Below are 24,764 nucleotides of genomic sequence, written 5' to 3'. Positions count from 1 at the left end.
TTGCAAGTAAGAACTATCTATACTGCTGAAGACTATGCTAAGCTATATCTTAAGGAGATTGTGCATCTTCATGGCATTCCGCTGTCGATTATTTCAGACAGAGGCGCGCAGTTTACAGCAAAGTTTTGGAAATCCTTTCAGGAAAGTCTTGGTACTCGAGTAAATCTTAGTACGGCTTTCCATCCGCAGTCAGACGGGCAAGCTGAGCGGACTATTCAGACCTTAGAAGATATGTTACGAGCTTGTGTACTGGATTTCCAAGGAAGTTGGGATGATCATTTGCCTTTGATAGAGTTTGCTTATAACAATAGCTATCATGCCAGTATCAAAATGGCTCCGTACGAAGCTTTTTATGATAGGAAGTGTAGGTCTCCTGCCGGTTGGTTTGAAGTCGGAGAAGCAAATTTATTTGGGCCAGACCTTGTTCATCAGGCTATTGAAAAGGTAAAACTTATTCAGGAACGATTGCGTACAGCTCAGAGTCATCAGAAATCTTATGCAGATGTACGACGACGAGAATTAGAATTTCAGGTAGGTGATTGGGTGTTTCTGAAGATATCACCTATGAAAGGCGTGATGCGGTTTAGTAAGAAAGGGAAACTTAATCCCCGATATATCGGACCTTATAAGATCATCCGAAAGGTAGGCCAGATGGCTTATGAATTGGAGCTTCCATCAGAACTACAAGCGGTTCATCCAGTCTTCCATGTGTCCATGCTTAGGAAGTGTATTGGAGATTCATCCAGAATCGTGCCTGTTGACGATATACAAGTTACAGAAAATCTGACATATGAGGATGAACCAATTGCTATTCTTGACAGACAAGTTCGCAGACTCCGAAACAAGGACGTGGCTTCAGTGAAGGTTCTATGGAGGAGTAAAGATAGGGAAGAGATGACATGGGAAGCCAAAGCAGAAATGAAGTCCAAGTATCCCCATTTATTCCCCGTCACAGATGATACTACTCCGAAAGAATTCTTGCAAGGTTCTGCTACATCCGCAAATCACTTACAAGGTAAGAGTTATATTTAAGCCCCCCCCCCCCCCCCCCCCCCCCCCCTTTGAGACTCAATAAGATGAGAAATATTATTCAAATCATCGTGTGATCGCGTGTCATTAATTACAGTATCATGTAGGACTGGTGATTAGGACTTGTCACTTGTAGGAGAGATACCTTACTAACGTTCCGTGGAAAAATTTATTAACCCTCGGGTACTCCAACATTCGAGGACGAATGTTTTAAAAAGGGGGGGAGAATGTTACACCTCGTAGTCGTGTACGTGAAATCTATTAGGCTTTAGTTGTTTAAGTCTAGACGTGGAGCATTTATCTCATGGTTACGAGGGTTTGAGTTCACATAATAAGCTATGAAAGACTTTGGGACCAAGCAAATCAAGGAAAATAAGTTTGTCGAAAAATTTGAAATAGGATTTTGAGTCAACTTTGGAGGGGTATATCTCCATGTATATTAGGAGTTTTTAAGGTGTTTCAAAATCCTAAAATGAAGTTCGTCGAGTCTAGTTTCTAATGCAACAAACCGCTCATCGATAGGACATCAAAGTAGAGAATTATAGTCGTTACAAACTGAGCTGACAAAGCAGAAACAGAGCTGCTACAGTACCGCTACAGTAATGCTACAATACCGCCGACCTAGCCACTATAAAAGGGGTTAAAATCCCATTTTTATTCATCCTAATTCTCCAAAATTTTCCAGAAACTTCAGCCAACAAAAGGGGCTCTTATGTCACAAAAAAGTGAGGATTATGAGTAAAATTCAAGCTACGGAATATTAATCGAGGACCGGACAACGTGTAGTCGCAATGATAATTTCGTTTTGTGTTGGAGTGAGCTTGGAAACAAGTGGATATTGAAGATCTTGCTACTTTAGTAAATATAAGGTATGAATCCTTGAATCTTTTTCTTTATCAACATTGATTAAGGAATAGTTGCAAGAATAAAAGTTGTAGTTTGTTGTGTTGGTGTTGTTGGCTTATGGATTGAGGTTTGAAGAGAATTGCGACAGAGATAGCAAGCGCAGTTTCTTACCTTCATTCATTTGTATCCATGCCTATAATTCACAGAGACATCAAGTCTGCCAACATATTGTTACACAATGATTACATAGCTAAAGTGGCAGATTTTGGAGCTTCAAGGTTAATTCCTTTGAATCAAACACATGTGGCTACATTAGTTCAAGGGACGTTAGTGTACTTGGATCCTGAATATTTCAGCACAAGTCGATTGACGGAGAAAAGTGACGTTTATAGCTTTGGAGTCGTTCTAGCTGAACTTTTGACGGGGTTGAAACCTATCATTAGAGCTAGAAACGAAGTGGACATGAATTTGGCGGATTTTTTTTGTTTTGTCCATGAATAAGAATCTCTTGTTTCAAATTCTTGATCGTCGTGTTTTGCGAGAAGGGAGTCTTGATCAACTTCAAACGGTAGCTGAGCTGGTGAAGAACTGCCTTCGCTCGCATGGAGAAGATAGGCCTACAATGAACGAAGTGGCTGGTGAACTTGAAGGTATGAGGAAATTAACTAGGAACCCTTGGTTGAATCAACATGGACATGAAGAGAATGAGGACGAATCATCAGATATTTACACGATTCCAATTAACTCTAGGTAATGTAGATTCGTCCAGTTTGTCTGGAAAATAGAATTCGGTAGCTCTCTGTATTAATGTTGAATCCTCTTGATAGCCCAAGTTGGTCCAAATTCTAGGCCACTAATAATGATATAACATTGTATGTTACTCTCCCCATCCCGATGTTTCTTTCATAATGAATGTACTAATGTAAGTTGCTTTCCTCTCAATTTTAGTTTTTCTTTTGTTCTCAGGTTCTTTTTCCTCTTTTTTTAGTGTTGGCGGTATGTGAAATAGAATACTCTCAAACATGAAACTGTCATCGTTAGTTGTGTTCAATTTTAGTTAGATTATGATTTTGAGCTGATAAAACATTGTTCTTTACATCTTTTAATTGGGCTACAGTGGTGAAAATGCCTCAAAAATATAATGTCTCAAGGCATATGTCAGCTGATCAGCTATTATGATAGTAACTAATTACTCCATATGTCTCAATTTATATGACACTCTTTTCTTTTAGGTCAGTTCTAAAAAGAATAGTACCTTTCTAAATTTAGTAACAATGGGACCCTAAAATACCTATTTTACCCTTAATAAGATGAATTATAGCCACAAAAATATCTATAACTTAATTTAGTTCGCAAATTTAAAAAATCTTTGTTTTTTTTTCTTAAACTTTGTGTACAGTCAAACACGTCACCTAATATTTAGACGGAGGAAGTAATAGGTTGTGAAATATTTAAATGGTTAATTTATGTGACTTTGAAACAGTACGCCTATAGTATAAATTAAAGTGGAAAGAAGTCCTAAAACTGCCATTATATCTTTGAACACCTATAAGGTGGCCGGTAAGAACTTGTACCTACTGCCGGATCAATATAATAGTTTGATTAAAGAGATAAAGGGTCAAAAACACACCTTAAATATCATCTTTTTTTGAATTTTCTACCTGAAATATCAGGTGTGAGGGTTTCCTACCTAAATTATGACCAAATAGTTTACAAAACACACCTCAACTATCACTTGTTCACTTTTCCTACCTAAATTATGACCAAATAGTTTACAAAACACACCTCAACTATCATTTGTTCACTTTTCCTACATGAACTATCACCAACTAGTTTGCAAACCACACCTCAACTATCGGTTGTTCACTTTTAATGAGGTGTGTTTTGCAAACTAGTTGGTGATAATTTAGGTAGGAAACTCTCACACCAGATAATTCAGGTGAGAAACTAAAAAAAAAGTGATACTTGAGGTGTGTTTTTGACTCTTATCTCTTGATTAAACGCAACCCGTTATCAGACTAAAGTTTAACATTTTGCAGGTCTACATCTCAATTTAAACCTTTCACTTGACAAATATGGGAATATCACATCTTTAGGCTTAAAAAAATTAAATATACCCAAGTAATCTAAGTATCATCAATCAAAGTCATAAAGTATCTAAAACCAAACTTCTAACTCTTTTTGAACCACCATAAATCGAATGTACATAACCTACTGTACCTTTAGCCTTGTGCAGAATACTTTTGTTAAATTTTATCCTAAACTGTTTTCCAAGCACACAATATTTATAAAAATCTAGTCTCTGGTTTATGTTCAATTAACCAGCTTGCTCATTTGACCCAGTTTTTTCCGATGTCTTTCCCAGTTCAAATGGTTAGCTGTATTAAATTTCTACGTCTAACAAGAACAGCTAACTTAAGATGATGTTTGGTACGTAAGTGGTGTTGGAATTAAACCTTTGGGTCCTTTTTCTTCTTACTTATTAGGAAAAACTATTTTTTCTTTCTTATATTGAATCGTCCTTAATTTATTGGAATTGTAAAAAAACTAGTAAAAGAGAGTGGCCTCGCAACCCCCAAAACACACGCGAGATATACATGAGACCTAATCCCAATTTTAAGTCACGTAATAGCTACAAATTATTTCTGTAACCTCCAACATTTTTGGCTAATATAAACTAGCCTTCTATGTGAATCACCTACATAAAAAACTAGATTCTTTTTTCCTCTCAAGCCTACGGGCAATCATTTGTTGAGGATTTCAAACTTCCAATCACAAGTACTACACGTGTTTGGAAGTGCAGTGAAACCTTCGGTAGCGACTGTTTAAATTGATTTAACTCCTAGTTGGACTGAAATCACTTTCAAGGCAATGATTTGCCATGATACAATATTTCGATAAGTTTTTAATATTCTTATTTTTATTCAGTATCATTATTATATTTTTTTCAACAAGTGGAAATGACTATTCTTTTGTAAGCAAGCTAAGTCAGTCCTCTTTCGAGTTAGTCACCCAGGCAAAATCTAATTTTACATTGTGATATACTCCCTCCATTTACTTTTACTTCTCCACCTTAGCATGTTAAGGAAAGACAAACTTTTTTGTCTTGTTTTATCCTTAACATTAATTACTCATTTCCAAATTATTCTCCAAATCCAATGAGACTATACATCAATTAATATGTGTATTATAGTAAAATACATACTTCATTTATTAAATCTTAAGGGGCGTACTAAGTCAAAAGTGGACAAGTAAAACAGAACAGAGAGAGTAAATGCAAGTATGCAACTAGTACGACTTGTGCTAGAGCAGTAATTTGCCAAGTTGCATTTTATTAGCCCATAATATTAATGCATCGTTCAGTAAATACTTGGTACTTTATTTTAATCAGATAAGGGGTCGACGCAGTAAATACTTACTCATAATTAGGGGTGTTCATGGTTTCGTTTGGTTGGTTTTTGGTAAAATTAAAACCAAATCAATATACTCGACTTTTAAATTATTAGAATCGGACCAAAACAAATATAATAACATATTATCAGTTTGGTTTTTCAGATTTTAAGCAACCTGATGATATTTTCTCTTCTTCCCCCCCCCCCCCACCCCCACCCCCCCTCAATGAGGAAAGAACTTTCATCCTTCTCTAACTTATAATCCGTTTTTACCCTTTTATTTTGGTGACTATAATTTTCTGGAGAAAATGTCTTAAGATCTATAAGCTTAACCAAGTGAATAAAGTTACTCAGAAACACCCAAAAAAAAATGTAATTAAATCTCATAGTTGTTTCTTTGAATAAATGGGTTTGGATTCACGGTTCTCATTTAAGAAATGGGCTTAATCAAGCCTAAAGACCAGTAGCCTGTTATAGATATTAATGATAAAATTAAATTTTAGTGAAAAAGCATATAAAGTATCTAAAATTATTTACAAAGTTTAATATATTTTATATATACAATTAAAAAATAATTGTATATAATTTGTCAGCTTTACTCAATTTTTTATTCAATTTGTTTTTAATAAATCAAATCAATAAAATATTATCATTTTTTTAAAATATCAAATCAAACTAAACCAGACCCAAACAAATATTGATTTATTATTCGGTTTTTCCATTTGCATCGATTTTTTTACCAAACCATAAACACTGATGCTCATTATTTATGTGAAACAAATAATTAACTATAACAGTTAAAAGATGAAGCAAGAATACATAACTTGACTTTAGCTTGATAATTTCATTTTACTAATTAACTGCTACTTTGCTATGTGTCTTCCTTACTTCCGTACAACTAAATTTAAGTATTGACCAGACTAGTGCATGAGTGGTAGATGACAACTAATGGTCAAAATTTCGTGGGATACCCTATTTTGGGCGCGCTATTTAAGTAGTGCCGCCTTTTTTTTTCTTTGTTTTTTTTTTTTTTTTTTTTGCACGAGTACTCACTGCTTCTTCTCGCTCTTCTTGCTCAGACGCACATGTCTAAAATTTCAGCCCATTTTTACATATAGTTCATGCATATATGCCCTAGATCTCTTGCCTCGTGCAAACATGCTTGATTCTCGTCCTTTGGCCACTCCTCTTACTACTGGTACCTAGCTTCCCGAGTTGGATGTCACTTCCCTTCTGATCCCACCTATTTCATTCTTCTATTGGGTCGGCTAACTGTAACTATAAGCTACAAGCCTTGAACTAGTATAAAGACTCTTCCCTTAAAGCATCATTTTGTAGAATTGAAAAGGCATAACTATGAAATCTTGCCTTAAGGTATTTTAATATCCTATGAAATCTTGTCTTAAGGCATAACTTTTGCCTATGTATTGAAAAGGCATAGTTCTATATTCTATGTAGTTCCTTTTCAGACATAGTTTTGGAGTATAATTTAATTTATACAAAACTATGCCGGACAAGGCATACTTTATAGGATACTACAGAACTTATGCCTTAAGACAAAACTTTTGCCCGAATAGGCATAATTTGCTAGAAATCCTGCCTTGCGATTTTTTTTATACTCTGCTGGGGTTCGAATTTTCGGCCACTTAAAGTGCCGAAGGGCAAAAATTAAAGACCAGCGATTTGAGGGGCAAAAATTAAAGACCACCCCCAAAATAGGGAATTTATGCCAATGACTCGTATATTTGTGCCCAAAGTATAATTGTCGGGTTATATTTGGACCAAAGTATAACAAAGGTAATTGACCCTTTCCGATAGTATAGGTGTATATTTGGTCCTTTTCCGTTTTCATAAGGGAAAGTTACATAAATACTAGTAAATGAATATGATATTTCATAATCTACAAATATTAATTAAATTACATAATCTACAAAATATACTATATAGGGTATATATGATTTTATACCATAAATAAAGAATGTTGCTATGAATAAAAGGCTAAAAATAAGGAGTTTCATATATTCATGATAACCAAATTAAATACATATCAAAACACTTTAATTGCTTTTCTAAAAATCTCCAACTTACTTAGCTATCTAATCCATAAACAAGTATATTACTGTTTATATGATATTTATGTATACAATTCTTTGTACAAGTATATATATTATTATACTTATATATTACATATATTTCACTATTATATATTATATAATTTTATTTCATATATATATATATATATATATATATATATATATATATATATATATATATATATATTATTGAATTCATATATCAGGTATATATTTTATACTATATTAAATATATACAAATTTAAATTTTACTGAGTTAATTTTCCTATTTCATGGGAGAGAGAGAAAACAATTGAATAATAAATATGTGATGCAGAAAGTAAGCCAAGTTTTATGGGATGGGGTGTCAATTATTAATTAAGATCCTATTTTAGTGGTAATCCATAAGTAATTAGAATTTTAGGGAAGCCAAGTTTTCCATTTTAATGCATTTCATAGAGATATTTAAGGGATATATGAAAAATTGTACACAATGTAATTAAAAAGATAAAAATTAGATTTATGTTATAAAATAATAAAACAAGAACAAAAATATTGTAGAGAAAGAGAAAAGAGAGGAGATATCTTTATTTTTCTTGAGGGATTGGTTTACAATGAAAGAGAACCTCTATATTTATAGGGAAAAAGTGACTTGATCCCAAAGTCACTAACCCTAATATTTCTCCTAAAGATAGACATCCACAATAATAAATAATATTTATAACAATTTAATTGTATTTATGTAATTTTCTTAAAATAATTGTAACTTTTTTAAACATCTTTTTAAAAAGTTGTATTTGTGTAAGATTCCCTTTTCATAATGTAAAACGAATCAGAATGAATTTTGAATAATAGAAACCTATAGCGCGAATGACTATTTAAGACGTCTCCAAGGGGCATAGTTCACAATTTAGACCAGCAATGACTTGTTAAAAAGGGTCAAGGAACGACCCTAGAGTCCTAGACAAAGAGGCCAGAAGACCCCTGAAGTCTTGCATTAACAAATTAAAGGCGCTGATTAAGCTAAATGAACGTTATATTAGAATTATTATACCTCAATCCCAAATGATAGACGACTACAAATCCAGCTAGAACAATTCGTTCGCAATGGCAAATACTTGTAACTTTAATTAGCAAAATTTTTGCAATCACAACTACATATGAATAGATTTACGTGCCTCCATCAAGAGGATTAGAACAAATTAAAAAGAGAGATATTTAACTTATATAACTCTACCCGGTTCATAAATATGTTACTACTAGGAAATGTGCCCGCGCTTCACGCGACCATAAATTATCTCTTTTAAAATAACAGAAAGCAACTTCTTGTTTAAAAAATTAAAAATGTTGAGAATATTTTTTCTTGATATATTATTGTGTGCATAAAAATGATGAATGTTCGACTTCCCGGCATACTATACACCTAAATGCTTTCAAAAAATTTATGAAATTAAAATTTTTACAATGCGAAAAACAAAACAAAAACAAATACTATAATGTAAGACATCTCTAAAAAATCTAAAACAAATTTATAAGAAAAAATGCTTGTGCAAAAAAATAGTTTTGGTTAAAGCATCAGAGTTGCAGTTATACACAGGTGGACTCTTCGAGGAGTAAATACATCAATCATCCTGTGCGCGCACTAATAAAATTAAAATATTTGTACTTATCAATCTAGGTCACTTATATTACACATAACAAATTTCTTAAAGCCATTATGAAGATAGTGTCAAGAATTCTTTTTAAAATTATTTTCAATGTACACTGCGCTTTATGAAGCGTTTTATGAATTTTCCTCCAACTCTAGAGTCAATATCCCGCTGTATAGTTTAAAATACATTGAAAAATTATTTTCTATTAGTAAATCACTGAATCAAGTGATTTAGGGCATGTCATACAGTAAACGAATTATATAAAGTATCAAACAAAAGGGAAAGTCACATAAATACAACTTTTTAAAATGGTAATTAAAAAGATTACAACGACTTTCTAAAAATTACATAAATATAACTTATTCACTTTCTCTTTCTCCCCCACAAAAAAAAAAAAAAAAATCTATGAAAAGGTATGAGATAGAATGTGGTATCATGAACTAACAGCCAACATGGGTGCCTTAGCATTTCAATATGGAAATCTTGAAAAGAAAAAAATATAGAATGTAATTTTCCAAATAAACAAAACAAAATCAACTTCAAATTTCATCTTCTATCTACCGTTTTAAAAGAAAAAAAATTCTTTTTTCCTTCTGTTGACACCCAATTATGGCTCATCGTGCTTGAAATTAATGTCTGAGGGATCCCTGATTGTTAAATCGCACAAAATACAACTTTTCACACATTTTTTCAATTTTAACACAATTTATTGATAATTATCCATATTTATGCAGATTAGGATTTTTATCAATTTATTGTCGTTTAAATTAATTTCAATAATAATTACTTTTTCACAATCACCTGCACATACACGGCGCAACACTGCAATTTTATTTTAGTAAATGATTAGCTTGTTTAATTTCTTTACAACACAATACATTTCTTTTTAATATCTTTACAAGACAATACATTTTTCAAAATATCAATCACATTTCTATTTACATATTTTAATTGCATATTAATACTTACTTTTTTTACATGTATATTAGTTACTCAATCCGTTTCAATTTATGAGAACCTATTTCTTTATTAGTCCGTTCAAAAAAGAATGACCTCTTTCTATATTTGGAAACAATTTATCTTTATGCAATGATTTAGAGCCACACAAAATATATGTGAGTCATCTAACACCACAAGTTTAAAAGTTTTCTCTTCTTTCTTAAACTCCATGTCCAATCAAATGAGTTCACATAAATTAAAATAGAGGGAGTATAATTTAATAAAGTTTGTCAATACAAAAACTAATAGACATGTTAATACTTACTTTTTTTTACATGTATATTAGTTACTTATAATTTAATACAGTCTGTCAATACAGAAAATCAGAAGATTTTATGGCAAACACAATTAATTCAGATATTTTTTGTAAAATTACCCATGATATCCCCTATTCTTACTCCCAACTCCCAAGAAAAAGGGAAACATGTTACTTTAATTTTGGCTTTTTTCAAAAGCCACTATTGAACATATTTATTTTTTCTTTATCTACACCTTCTTTTTCAAACTTCTCTACACTTGTTTTCTAACTTGGAAGACCTTTGTTTCTTTGTCCTCTTACCTAATTTTGAAGATTTTGCTCATCTTTCTTTTTAAACTCTTTCGTGCCTCTCTTTCTTGGAAAAAAAAGGGGCAGTTAGACGGATAAATATAAAAGTTTACCAATGGCTTCAGTGGAGAAAGGAAACGTTGGTATAGGAATTAGGGGTGGGCGTTCGGTTTTTCGGTTCGATTTTATCAAACTTCGGTTTGGCTATTTCGGGTTCGATTTTTTGAAGGTAGACACCAAATACCGAACCAAACTAGTTCGGTTCGGTTATTTCGGTTTTGGTTTTTTAAAGTTCGATTCGGTTCGGTTTTGATTTTTTAAAGTTCGATTCGGTTCAGTTTCGGTTTTTTTAATTCGGTTTTTTTAATATAATATTAGAAGCGATTCCATTGACACTAATTCATATTCTCAAAAGCAATAAAACATAAAACTGATAAATTGAAATCAAAATCAAACAAACAAGATACACAAGAACAGAAAACTATAATCATGACATAGATTACTAGGTGTTATATACATACCGTAAAATAATTAAGAAAACACATAAAGGACATACATTAATCCTAAAGAGACATCCTAGTTACCGTTCTTTGTTAAGGATATTTGATTTTTTCAATTGAAGTGGAAAATTAGAGATACAAATGCAAAAGAGGACTTATTACAATTGGATTTTTTTTTGCTTTAAACTTAATGGGCCTGGACTATTTTAATTTTTTTGGGTAATGTATTAAATTTCGGTGTGCGTTCGGTTTTTCGGTTCGGTTTTATCAAACTTCGGTTCGGCTATTTCGGTTTCGGTTTTTTGACGATGGACACCAAACACCAAAACAAACTAGTTCGGTTCGGTTCAGTTCGGTTTGTTGAAGTTTCGTTTCGGTTCGGTTCGATTTTTCGATTTTCGGTATTTATGCCCAACCCTAATAGGAATAGGTGAATTAATTGAGCAATAACTAATGAGAGAGAAAAGTTAAATTGGACACCTTAAAAGGTAAGTTTCAGTAACTAAGGAGAGAGAAAAATTAAAATTATTTTTAAAAGGAGAAGTTTCAGTAACAATTAAGTAGAGAGAAAGTAAAAGTATCCGTAAAAGACAAGTTTTTGAAACTTGGAGACTACCATTCTGAGAGGTTATGTCAAATTGTTTTATTACTAATTAATCAATTAATTAATTAATACAATTTAAAAATGAGAATAAAGAAAAAAACTGAGAATAAAGATAAATAGATTTGTTGGCTTTAGAGGCATGCCAAGTCAGCGGGCCTATGTCCTAGCTTTATAATATATATATATATATATATGACACATTTTGTGTATCTAAAACTCTTTTAACTTAAAATTTTCATTTTTACCCTTAGAAGCATGCTTTTATAACCATACAAAAGTTATGGGATGTTCAGTACCAAAAGTTCTAACGGCACTTTTAAAATGTGATACAAGTTTTTTTTCTCTCATACATATCGTACCTAGTCAAACACACTCATATAAAATGTTATAGAGAGAATAGTAGCTATACAATGAATATTGTGAAATTAATTGGGAAAAGGGCCAAATATACCTTATACTGCTTGGCAACTGAAAGTGCCAGCACCTAGCATGGTCTGTGAAAGAATCAAACAAGAGGTGTACATAAGAGATAAAAGTAAGAAGAGGAGAAAGGAAAGTAGGAAGGGAAGACAGTGGATAGATAGCCTTTATCAATCAAGTAGTTAGTGTTACTTATTTGTTTACATATATTCTAAGACTATAGGGATGCCTCAGTCTTAGTAGCAATATAGGAAATTTGTATTTTGTTGTCCGGTGATCAATAATAATCTTTCTTTTCACCAGAAAAACAAAAATACCTTATACTATGAGAAATGATTTAAATATACCCCTCATTATACTTTCAGTCCAAATATATCTCTGCCGTTATATTATTGGTTCAAATATACTCTCTTCCGTTAAAGTTGTTCAAGGTGGGCATCCAATCTTACATGGCACTGACATTTGATAAGGTGGATGTCACGTGGCATGCCACATCGGCACCCCTAACTCATTTTACCTGTCCTTTCTATTTGTTTTTCCGCCACTAAAATTTCCTCCCCCTTCCACCGTCATTGCCACCGTTACCGCTGAATATCTTCATATAGCTTGCGTTGTTGCGTGGGGAAAGGAATGAACTTGTGCATGAGTAGAGAGTAACTTTCAAGACTCTGTGTCTAATCAGCTCACGAGTCAAGCCCTTTAACCAGTCGTTACGGCAGGACTCAATTTTGTGACCCTAAATACTCTTTGCATTTTACTTATTAATATGATGGAAATTGATAAGCTGTTACTCGAACAACTAGAGTTTGCATCATTTTGGAAACTCAACAAAATGGTTCAGCTTCCTCACAAAATTGCATGTTTTTATGTTTGTGGACTAATATTTACATTAGCCACTGCCCAAACTACCACTAATACAACCAAATTAATGCCAACGCCCCACACCATCACTAAAGGTGCCAATATCACAAAACCAGGATGCCCTAAGCAGTGTGGGAACGTTACGGTTCCATACCCGTTTGGTATTGGCACAGGATCTGGTTGCGCCATTAATTCGGGTTTTGAGTTATGTTGCAACATTTCTAATGATGGTTCTGAAAAACTCCTCATAGGAAACACTGAGGTCTATGACATATCCGACGCTGAGGTGCGCATCTCCAGTTGCATAGATCGGAGATGTTACAACTCCGCCGGAGATGTCCTTTCGGACGAGCCCGCGTGGAATAATTTTTCACCATCAACACCATATAGTTTCTCTGAGCTGAACAGGTTTACTGCTGTTGGTTGTGAAGCTGCTACCATGACGGCATTTAACTTTGATTATGGTTGCAACCCCCGCTATATCAGCCAGGACGATGTGGTGGAAGGAGAATGTACGGGCAAAGGCTGCTGCCAGGTATAAATACCCAAGGGCTTGAAATACTATAGCATAACCATGTCTACCACAAGAAATTACAATGTTTCTTCTTTTTATCAATGCGGGTATGCATTTTTGGCCGAGGCAAAGCGCTTCCATTTCAGAGGGCTAAAGGACCTGAGTGATCCTAATTTTAAAGAGAGGACTAAAGCCAGTGTGCCCATTGTGCTCGATTGGGCCATTGGAAATCTTACGTGCATTGAAGCACAGACGAGTGAGGATTATGCTTGCAGGCAAAACAGCGAGTGTGTTGATTCAGACACTAGCCTTGGTGGCTAGCTTTGCTGCTATAGAGTTTCACTTGTAGCATTTCAAATTTCAGGAAAATTTCCTAAAGTTCATGTTTCTTAACTTTAAGCTGCGACTATTTTTCAATTGCTTTGCAAATGAAGATTAATTTATGTACATTAAATCATTAATGTGGATCCATCTGTGCTTGAAAAAGTTTTCTATCTTAAAATCATAATGCAGAATTGGAAAGCCCAAAAGTTCAATGAAATACAATAAATTAGTCCAAACAATCCGTAAATGACAGACTCTGTCTCTAGAATATGTAGGTTTCGAAGTTCTTGATTTGCTAATAGCTTTAATATGTAATATAAAAATTTCAACAATAACTTCATTGTGTTGCAAAGAATAAAACCTACCAGAATTTCAAAGATAAAAGAAGCAAAATTTTTATTTTTATTATATATAAGTTTCCAGTAGGGACTAACACAGCAATGAATATTTGTATCAAAAGCTATATAAATTGTACACTTTAATCAACCATTTTTTATCCCACGTGGACATATGTCATAGTGCTGAATATTTATTCTCTTCTCATGTATACACGTATGCACTTCAATTTTAATTCTCCGGCACATTTATTTCCTCTGTGCACTTTTACTTGTTCACTTTTGACTTTTTATGTTTTTTAAGAATTAATAAAGTACTCCCTCCGTCCCATATATTACTTGGCCACATTGCTAAAAATTTCTAATATTTCTATTATATATAAGTGTCCAAGAGGGGCGAACACGGCAACAACAAATTGTACAAAAAGCTGTCTGAGTTGTACACTGAATTTAGACTTATTTCAATTGTACTTGGTTTCTTTCCTTTTTTTTTTTTTTTTCAGTTGTGGGTCTACTTCATTTAACAAGTACTACTACTTGATTTGCCACCTATTCTCTGTACACGTGTATTCCACTTTTACGTTATCATATTTCTTTACTTCTGCACTTCGTTTTATTACTCTATTATAGAAAGCACATGAAATTGTACTCTAAGCAGGGACTAACATGTATACATTTCAAAAGTTTAACATTAATTTTACCTATTGTATGTTTACTTTTTAAGTCCTCGCATGTCCGCTATGTCTCAATTATCCTTTCATTTCCTTCATTTGGCATATAGTCCCTCTGTCTCAATTTGCGTGTCTAAGTTTGACTAGACACGGAGTTTAAGAAATAAAGATAGACTTTTGAATCTTGTGGTTCTAAATTAAAAATGTGTTTAATATAATAAAATATCCTTTGAATCTTGTGATTATAAACTTGACACGTAGGATATTTGAATTGTCAACTTACTAAATATAAAAAGAGGCGGACATAACCAAAATAAGATAAGTTTTAACAACAATTGAGAAATTAAGAGGAAAAATAAGAGGAAAAAAAACAAATGCTGCTTGGTGGTTCATATAGTTGGTACTCTGAATTTGAGATTTTCTTTTAATTTTTCCTGTTTAAATTAGAGTTTTGTTATTAATTTTGATAAGTTTATTCTACAAATTTCTTTGTTAATTAGATCTAACGCAGTGTCTCAATTGTCCTTTCATTTGGCATATACTCCCTCTGACTTAATTTAAGTGTCTAAGTTTGACTAGACACGGAGTTTAACAAATAAAGATAGACTTTTGAATCTTGTGGTTCTAAATTAAAAATGTGTATAATATAATAAAATATCCTTTGAATCTTGTGATTATAAACTTGACATGTAGAATTTTTGAATTGTCAACTTATTATATATAAAAAGAGGCGGACATAACCAAAATAAGACAAATTTTAATAATAATTGAGAAAGTAAGGGGAAAAATAAGAGGAAAGGAAATAAAATATGGAGACTCACTAAGGAGAATCGCGATATACTTTGTAAAATATACAAATCATAAAAATTAACTAAAGTGAATAACTAAATTAATTATGTTAGATCCCGTGGATCGCGCGTACATAGTTTGATAGTTACTTTACAAAGGTGGAATTTCAGTCACTAGGCTCCGCCATTCTTGTGGGTCCACTGTAATGGCTAACATAATTTGGCAACTAAAGGCACGTGTAAGAGGGTAGAATGGTCCACATGATCAAAAGTTTATGAAGAGGCAACAGTACCAATACAAAATTAACCAATCAAAATAGCACAGAAGTGTATAATGTCATATTTACCCTCTTTGGACAGCTAGCACACATGTTGACGGAGTGCTGCCTGCAAACTCCCTCTTATAGAATAAGAGAATTTGGCAATAACTGAAAAAGTGTTTTAAAGAAAGAAGTAAGGGAAAATCTCATAACTAGTGAGATTAGAGCCCTTTTTTGCAAAAAAAAAAAATAGTGATATTAGTTCTTTTCAAAATGTACCAATCTTTTCTTTTAAAATGTAGCATGTACACTGTATGCGCGCATACAATATCAAAGTATATGTATTGGTACACTGTATATATTACGATATATATACCGATCGCGATTCATTATATATATAAATGTATATACATTGCATACAAGAATTGTGTCACGACCCGACTAGGGCCGCGACGGGTACCCGGGACTAACCATCGAGCACCGCTCGTTTCCTCACTCGTCATAACCATTTTACATTTCTTTATCATTCATAATCTCATAATCATAAGACAACCATTTTTCATTTGACAACACAAATGATTTTATTATACATGTGCCCCTTAGGCCATCAAAATAACATATACAAATATAACATAGTAATCTTGTGAGACCATCTAACCCACACTGCGCGTCTACGAGCCTCTACTGACATATTATACATATAGACAGAACAAGACTCCGTCGTGCGCGAAATACATAAAGGAACCAAAAGAATAAACATAAGCACCTCCGAACAATGGAGTGCTCTCAATCAGCTGACAGCTACTAAGAATCCGGATCAAGCTCACCTCCCTGTCTACCTGTGGGCATGAACACAGCGTCCGAAGAAAACGGACGTCAGTACGAATATTGTACTGAGTATGAGAGGCATAAACAGTAACAATATATCAATGAAATATGAAGGCATCAATGAGATAAGGAGGCATCAAGAAAGATGTTACACCTCAGAAAAAAAAAATTGAGTCCATGAAATAATTATGCGGATGAACAGTAACACGGGAACAGTAGACGCGGATGAACAGTAACACAGGAACAGTAGACGCGGATGAACAGTAACACGGGAACAGTAGACGCGGATGAACAGTACTCGGTGAACAGTAAAAAACTGGAAAGTAAAAACCGAAAAATCTGATTTTTTTTCTTCATTTTTACCCCTCTCTCTCACCCTAAACTCTCTCTAAACCCTCCCAAACCCTCCTAAAATCTCTCTAAATTTTTCAAGTTGAAGTCCTCCAAATCAAACCAAGATTTCATCTTAGGAATTGGAAACTAGTTAAGAAAGGATTATAGTATTTGGTGCTTGATGTGTGGCTGATTATTGAAGCTTGGAGCTAGGATTTTAGTTGAGTATTCTGGGCAATAAGGTATGTAATATACTCTATTCTTGTTAATTAAGTTATTCATGGGAGAATTTCCTAGTTTAAAGTGAAGGGAATTATGTTATGAAGTCATAGATTAGTTGGTTGATATGATTGCCTTGAGGGTTGTTTTTTTATTGGAACTTTGAGAGATTTCTAGGTGATTATATTGCTATATGAGGTTGTTGATATTGTTGTTGATGTTGTTCTTGAATTTGGAAGAATAAAGTGTATAATGAAATTTTACCCAACTCCATATCTGGAATGTATGAAATAAAGATATTGTATACAAAGCGTATACCGGGCTGTTTTGTGCCGATACTTGGGGCTGTTTTATGTAATTTTCGTGGCTGCTTTATGACAATATTTTGGAGCTGTTTTATGTAATTTTCGTGGTTATTTTGTGACTATATTTTGGAGCTGTTTGGTATAATATTTGTGGTTGTTTTGCGATGATATTTTGGGGACTGTTTTATGGTCGTTATAGATTGTTTTGAGGGCTGGAATATCGGAGGATTGGCTGTAGTTGTTGTTGTTATATTATGAATATACGGAAATAAAGAAGTGTATACAAGCATTGACATCCGAATGTATATTGGGCTGTTTTGGGAGTAATTTAAGAATGGATTTAAGTCTAGTTTGATATGAAATTGTTGGTATTGTTGTTGTTGGTATTTTGATTGATGTTTGGCTAAGTTGGAATTTCGAGGATTGTTAAGTTTACAGGGGAAATGCTGCCCAATTTTCTCTAGAATTTACGACGCGTTCTTATAGTCGATTAACTAATGTTAATACAAATTCTCCCGTGAAGGTAACGACGTGACATTGGGGGAGGGAAAGTGAACGACAACATAGCTAAACGACAAAGGTATGTGAGGCTAGTCCTTTCAATCTAATGGCATGAATCCTATAGCATAAGTTTTTTTCCTCTTCATGAGTTCTTATTTTCCGGAAAGCTAGAAGCCTAAGTCCATAAATGTCTATATAAGATAAGAGATAAGAGATATGATATGATGATACCATATTGATAATGATGCTATTTATTTCTTACACTCACCTTATGTACTAATTCCTTCAAGGTGAGGCAGAATGTCAATAATTGCTCCATAATGAAATCGGGGGATCACGACCTTACGCCACCCCGACAGAGTATAGTTGATCTTGAGTCTTATGCATGTACTATGATAAGCATATTATGATAAGCATATTATTACAAGTATTTTTTTTATGAGTATGTCATGATCATATTACACCGCGCCTAGTTGGCCGGGCAGTCACCGCCAAGGCGGGCAGCTATACGGATACATCATGACCTTTTGGCATTGGCAGACACCACTAGTGGGCGGCATGAGATGGTACCCCGGACGCGGGAGGCCTGGAGGCGGGCTAATGTTATTGACTATCACACCGTTCCGATATGGACGGGCAGCTTGCATATTATACATATATGAAATTATGATGAGTATGAGTAAGACAGCATGCATTACTTCTTTTATGATTGTCATTCAGATTCAGATGTTTCATATTGATGATCACATTATATTATCACTGTCTTTCTTTATTATTTATGCCTCTCATACTCAGTACAATGTTCGTACTGACGTCCGTTTTCTATGGACGCTGTGTTCATGCCCACAGGTAGGCAGGGAGGTGAGCTTGGTCCAGACCCTTAGTAGCTGTCAGCTAATTGAGAGCACTCCATTGTCCGGAGGTGCTTATGATTCTTCTTTGGTATATATGCATATTTTGGACACGAGGGAGTCTTGTTCCTTCTATATGTTTAGTATGTCAGTAGAGGCTCGTAGATACGCAGTGTGGGTCAGATGGTCTCACAAGATGTTATTATTATGTATATATTATTTTGATGGCCGAGAGGCAAATGTATATAAGTATTTATGTTTCTATATAAAATATGATTTTCCTACAATTCGTGTATAAAATTGGTAAAAGGGCATTAAATGAGTAAGATGAGTATTAGAACGAGTGGTGCTCGGTGGCTAGCCCCGGGTACCCGTCACGGCCCCTAGCTGGGTCGTGACAAAAGAGCAATCTGTACTGGCTATCAAATATAACTGAAATAATGCATGCTGACTTACTCATAATCATTATCATGTCATGTATGTATACACATATAAGCTGCCCGTCCATATAGGTACGGTGTGATAATGTATAAGCTGCCCGTCCATGTAGGAGCGGTGTGATAATCATAGCCTGCGTCCAGGCCTCCCGCGTCCGGGGTATAAGCTGCCCACTATAGTGGTGTGCACATCTACGTGCCTGCCCGGCCGACTATAGCGCGGCGCGGTGTGAGAAAATACATACATATATATATATATATAAAGCATGCACAAGAGCCCAATAAAAAGTCATAACTATATCGGAGCGACGTAAGGTTGGTGGCTTCCGACGTCATTATGGAACATGTATTGACATCTTGTCTCACCTTGAAGGAATTAGCTTATAAGGTGAGTGTAAGCAATAAATAACATCATTAACATCATAGGATCATCACAACATGAATATTGGGATTTATAAACTTTACTCATTACCTTGTGTGGCTAATTATGGATATAGACTCATATTTTCTGGAACTTAAGGGAACTCATGGATAAAAAGAGAGTCAAGCTATAAGATTCATGCCATAGAAAGAAAGGACTAGCCTCACATACCTTGAACTCTATTTAATGTCCAACGTCTACTTCTCGAGCTCGCAGGTCTAAAATTAAGATAACATAGGCCATAGTTAGATTATCCACATCACTTACTAACCAATCCAAGTACGAATGAAACTTAACAAAATTCGGGCAGCATTTCCCCTATAAACTTAACAATCCTCGAAATTCCAACTTAGCCAAACATCAATAAAAATACCAACAACAACAATACCAATATTTCCATATCAAACTATAATTAAATTCATTCTTAAATTACTTCCAAAATAGCCCACACGATAATAATAAACAACAACAACAATTAATTTAACAACTCCCAATTGTCACCCCGTAAGTTTCCATCCAAAATATGGCCATGACTCAGATAAGCTTAACCACATAATGGAAAATAAAAATATTACCTTTGATAACCAGAGCCGGCCCTTCCAAATCCTCCTTCCCCTTTGAGCAACTTCTACTTTACAATCACAATGAGATAATCAAGCTAACTAGCATCACGGGCATTCCGAGAGGGAGATATGTGTTATTCTCATGTGTCTTTTTTTTTTTTTTTTGAATGTTGTAAGAACTCAATTGAGAGGCTGTTGTATATTGGTTTTGCTTTACAACCTTAAAGGGAAGGTCCCCAACGTAGAACATGTGTAGCAGCCCATATTTTATAAGAAAGGGACAAAGAAAATAAAAAGTAGATACCTTTAATAATACTCCCCCTAGGCACGTGTAACTCATCATAATTACTCATGCAAACTTTATCACTTTACCAAGCAACAACATCCGTATGTGTCATGCAATTAAATACATTGCTGGCACTTGTCCATCACGCATGGACCCTATTTATATTATTTACTCCACAATCCAAGATAAATTCTTAATCACAATTTATTTAAATAGCAATAATTTTAGCACACTTCCTACACTCATTATCATAATCATGTAGTAAAACATAGTCCATAGCCTCTTTATACACACACCAAATATTATTTTCAATCACCATCATTCCACTTTCGAGTCTTAAATAATTTTGGGACGTCATTCCTTTTACACATTGATCTGTTGATCCCCATACTTAATATGACCAAATCCTCAAGGCTCGGATAAATTGGAAATGGGTCTGGTCGTGATCCCTCTCAACTATTGTCACCTCGTCCTTTGTTTTGTCGGTGTCTTAAAAAAAAATGAGGACTTTGACACATGAAATGGCCTTTGTTTTCTTTAATACAAGTTAAAGTAAAGTGGCTTTCTACTAAATGATAAAAGTTGATCTCATAATTCCCTTTTATGACCAAGTAATACACATGTATGAAATGTAAGGATTGTCATTTGGTTTTGAATATGTGTGCCAGCTTGCACACTCGAAGTCTCCAGCGAAACAAAAAAATTATTACTTTCATTGCATGTATGCGTCCTTATGTGGAACTATCCCATGTTGCTACTGATCACATTAATAATGGTCCAAAAATATTTAGCTTAACCTCTAATCTTTCCAACACATACCAAACATGGTTTTAAACACTTACAACCTTAAGAATAATAATTCTCTCTGAGCATACATAGTACTTATGACTTATCTTAACATACGAAAACACGAGATGTAACAAATTGCATCTATAATTTAGAGATATGTGTATCAATGTATTTATGCTATAAAAGTAAAACATAGCTATGTATTGTAATTAGTTTAAAGTACTGCTAGAAAGTACAATTATGGAGTATAATTAGTTACATTAGGCAATTTTTCCAAGAAGTAATTGCATTATTTTCAGTATGATTTATGATTCTCCTTTAATTTTTGAAATTTATGCCTGTTGTCCTTGAAGTACCGACAATCACTAATTTTAGTCCTTATAATATCTCATCAAACATATCTAATCTTTAATTAATCAAAATATACACTTTTAATTCCTCTACTAGTGAATTTTCACAAGTTTAACGAATTACTAATGCTATTAAACCATTCAATGATCAATGCTTTGTTAAATTCGTGTTATTTTACTCCGGGTTTAAGAATATTATATTTTTAAAAATAATCTGAATATATAATTTAATCTAAATACATTATTCCCCCTATTTTAATTTGTTTGTCTGGTTTTGAGACTTGACACGGAGTTAAAGAAATTAAAGAAAACTTTTGAATCTTGTGGACTTAAACTAAAGATATATAGAATGTACCAAAATGTCTTTTAATTTTGTGGCCTTAAACATGTCACGTGGAAATTGGAATTAAAGAGTTGTCAAAAAGGGAAAGACCCGTTCTTTTTTAAACGGAATAAAAAGGAAAGTAAAACAAATTAATTGAAATAGTGGAAGTATTTATTTAAAAATATCACAATGTAAACTCTTGTTAAATACTAATGGACTAATACGACAATCAATTTATTTGGTTTTGCCAGATATTGATGAATGTGCAGATCCAAGCACCAACTCATGTGAAATGAACTGCACAAACACCCTGGGAAGTTATAATTGTTCTTGTCCTAATGGATATACTGATGATGGCAAAAAGGATGGTCGTGGTTGTATTGCTTCGTACTCTGAGTTTCCATGGATCAAGTTCTCTATAGGTAAATATCTTGGAAGACTTTCACAACCAAATTAAGATACTAGTATTACTTTACCATGCTAGAAAATGACTAATTAGGAAGTATGACGTTCTCTTTTACTGCATGGTGCATATCACTAATTATTTTTTCACCTCATTTCAAACTATTTTTGCAAGCTTTTCTTATTTAATTGACATTTTAGTTTTAGATGTTTTCTTTTACAACACAAAATATGTGGCAGAGAAGTATTTTATTTTCCCTTAAAATTAATGTTTTGTATGTCCTTATTACGAAATAAATGAAACGTATTTATTCATTTGGTCTATGATACAAAACTTTCTTTTATGTGTTTGAAACAGCCACTCGAAAATCAATTTGTTAGCATACACACACTCAATAGCAAAATGTAATGAGCACATTCCTGTACATTTGAGTTGAAATAGACAATAAATGTTCAATTCCACTAATTACACAGGTATGGGAGTCGGCTTTATGTCCCTAGCGATTGTGATAACTTGGCTTTAATTCAGTATCAAGAAAAGAAAATTGATTAAAGTCAGAGATAAATTCTTCCAGCAAAATGGTGGTTTATTATTGAAACACAGAATCTTCACTAACGAGGGTGGTGTGGAAGCCAAAAAAGTTTTTACTGCTGAGGAGCTCAAGAAAGCTACAAACAATTATGCTAATGACAGAATTATCGGTCGTGGTGCCAATGGGATTGTATACAAAGGCTTGTTGTCTGATAAACGCATAGTTGCTATTAAAAGATCTAAAATTGTGGAGGAGAGTCAAATAGAGCAATTTGTAAATGAGGTGCTTATTCTTACTCAAGTCATGAACCATCGGAATGTGGTGAGGCTCTTCGGGAGTTGTTTAGAAGTTGAAGTTCCTTTGTTGGTGTATGAGTATGTCTCTGAAGGAACTCTTTACGAGCACATTCACAATCAACATGGAAAGTCACCTTGGTTATCTTGGCAAAACTGTTTGAGAATTGCGACAGAGATAGCAAGTGCACTTGCTTACCTTCATTCATTTGTATCCATGCCTATAATTCACAGAGACATCAAGTCTGCCAACATATTGTTAGACAATGATTACATAGCTAAAGTGGCAGATTTTGGAGCTTCAAGGTTAATTCCTTGAATCAAACTCATGTGGCTACATTAGTTCAAGGGACGTTAGGGTACTTGGATCCTGAATATTTCAGCACAAGTCGATTGACGGAGAAAAGTGATGTTTATAGCTTTGGAGTCGTTCTAGCTGAACTTTTGATGGGGTTGAAACCTATCATTAGAGCTAGAAACGAAGTGGACATGAATTTGGCGGATTTTTTTTGTTTTGTCCATGAATAAGAATCTCTTGTTTCAAATTCTTGATCGTCGTGTTTTGCGAGAAGGGAGTCTTGATCAACTTCAAACGGTAGCTGAGCTGGTGAAGAACTGCCTTCGCTCGCATGGAGAAGATAGGCCTACAATGAAGGAAGTGGCCGGTGAACTTGAAGGTATGAGGAAATTAACTAGGAACCCTTGGTTGAATCAACATGGACATGAAGAGAATGAGGACGGATCATCAGATCTTTACACGATTCCAATTAACTCTAGGTAATGTAGATTCGTCCAGTTTGTCCGGAAAATAGAATTCGGATAGCTCTCATGTATTAATGTTGAATCCTATTGATAGTCCAAGTTGGTCCAAATTCTAGGCGACTAATAATGATATAAGATTGTATGTTACTTTCCCCGTCCCTCTGTTTTTTTCATAATGAATGTATTAATGTAAGTTTCTTTCCTTTCATTTTTAGTTTTTCTTTTGTTCTCAGGGGTTTTCTTTTTGTTATTCTTCTTTTTAGTGTTGGAGGAATGTAAAATAGAATACGTTCAAACATGAAAATTAAGCACTTGGGCTTGGATGAACATAAACGTCCCCCCTAAATATAATTTAATTTAATTTAATTTAGATTAGCTCTATGCCTTTTGGATGTTTAAAGTGAGTGTTATTAAGACTTCTTGTCTTGGGCCTTTTAGCACTACATCAAAACCTAAGTATGCCTTTGTGAAAGCTGTGAAAAAGGAAGTTCCGTGTCAAGCTTTTTTAGGACATAGGTTGCAGAATGATAAGTAACTTAATCACTATGCTTTATTCAGGGCTGGTGATGCAAAAGATGCTCTTGAGCCTACCCTAAGCCATTTCTTAGAATATAAAATGTCCACTGACAACAAGTAGAAATTAATGCCTGCTTTGAAGTAGGAACAATCTATATATAATAGAAAGCTAGACATAAAAACGGTAATGTGGCACTCTCTAAAGCCAAGAAACCTATTTATCTTTTTTCTCCTTT

At 33.9% G+C, this 24,764-nt stretch overlaps 1 long non-coding RNA gene and 1 pseudogene across 1 annotated transcript; one reads left to right on the top strand and one right to left on the bottom strand.

Annotated features, from left to right (window-relative positions):
* The first annotated feature begins 651 nt into the window (after positions 1–651).
* LOC132608164 (wall-associated receptor kinase 2-like) lies at positions 652–24,431 on the top strand (annotated as a pseudogene).
* Positions 16,229–20,559, bottom strand: LOC132606785 (uncharacterized). Its single transcript, XR_009570075.1, has 3 exons — positions 20,285–20,559; positions 19,881–19,927; positions 16,229–16,653 (listed from the first exon to the last, which is right to left on the bottom strand). It is a non-coding gene; the product is annotated as an uncharacterized LOC132606785 (long non-coding RNA).
* Positions 24,432–24,764: the final 333 nt, after the last annotated feature.

The sequence above is a fragment of the Lycium barbarum genome, chromosome 8, assembly GCF_019175385.1.
Source record: "Lycium barbarum isolate Lr01 chromosome 8, ASM1917538v2, whole genome shotgun sequence".
Classification (NCBI taxonomy): Eukaryota; Viridiplantae; Streptophyta; class Magnoliopsida; order Solanales; family Solanaceae; genus Lycium; species Lycium barbarum.
Note: the sequence above shows the minus strand (reverse complement) of the source record. Positions and strands in the feature narration are given on the sequence as shown.